This window comes from Carlito syrichta, unplaced genomic scaffold (genome assembly GCF_000164805.1).
Source record: "Carlito syrichta isolate Samal-C Ts95f unplaced genomic scaffold, Tarsius_syrichta-2.0.1 Scaffold292645, whole genome shotgun sequence".
Classification (NCBI taxonomy): domain Eukaryota; kingdom Metazoa; phylum Chordata; class Mammalia; order Primates; family Tarsiidae; genus Carlito; species Carlito syrichta.
In genome coordinates, this window is record NW_007236741.1 from 1 (window position 1) to 1,131 (window position 1,131).

The window sequence follows — 1,131 nt, forward strand, 5'->3', positions numbered from 1 at the left end:
TAGTTGTGTTCCTGTATGCCAGATACAAATTAAAAGTAGCAGACAGAAATAAACATTCTGTAAAAAACAGAATTGTATGTAACACACAGGTATAACTCTAAGAATGTATGTCTCTTCAGTCATGAGAATACACTGGAGCACAAGAGCAGACAATACAAGTTCATTGGTCACACACTCAGAGAATGAGGCTAGCATTCAGTGCTGCACTCGCTGTTGCAGTGGCTCTGTTGACAATCTTCCTGGTCTAGTGATTCTGCTGTTTTGCATTTAAGCCTCTCTGCATCAATTTCTTTTCATTTCTTTCTTTCTTTCTTTTTTATGACACGTGTATTTAACAATGCGGTTGCACAAAATGCTAAAAGCATTTTTCTTCATATTTTACAGAAGGGCTTGAACGTACAGACTTTCTACTAGTGATCACAGCACAACACATCCAAAGCCAGTACCTAAGTTAGATGTATTATAATTTGCTCAGAATTTAAAGGCTTATTGGCAATAACGGGGGGGGGGCGGGTACATAAGTTTATTTTACATAACTGACTGAAAAATAAATTCAAGAACTAGTAAATAGAATCTAATATGGTCTCATGCACCCCGAAGCGGATGGTGCCCGGTTTGGGGGAGGTGATCGCTATGTCCAAACAATCTCCATCTGAAAAGTCTGCGACTGCAGGGTCATGGAGCCATCAGTCCCCTTTCTGTCAGACATGGTGCTGCGGATCTCCTTAACTCAGTAGCCAGGTCTTTTAACATCGGTGAAAACGATGGCAAAATTGAAGTGTGTGCCCTTCTTTCTAGCTTCTGGGTAGATTTCTTTTACTAAACTAATCAGTTCTTTCAAGGTTGGATCCATCTAGGTGCAGATCTGCAGCTCGCTGGACGGCACGTTCCTGCGGGAGAACTTGTGCATGCGGTGGCGGTTGTTGGTGGTGAGGACGCGCAGCAGCAGCGGGCACGTCTTATCGGGTGCATCGCTTCTCTGGCTCGTTCTCGATCTCCTCCTGGGTGACCACGCGCGACTCCACCGCCATCTTCCTCCTGCGCCTGCGAGCCGCTCACTCTGACCTCCGACCCCTTGCACAAGTCTGAGCGCAAAGTCCTGCCTCAATTTCATACTGCTCTTCTTTCTTC

At 45.2% G+C, this 1,131-nt stretch overlaps 1 pseudogene; it reads right to left on the reverse strand.

Moving 5' to 3' along the window:
• Window positions 1-631: 631 nt before the first annotated feature.
• Window positions 632-1,069, reverse strand: LOC103256687 (annotated as a pseudogene).
• Window positions 1,070-1,131: the final 62 nt, after the last annotated feature.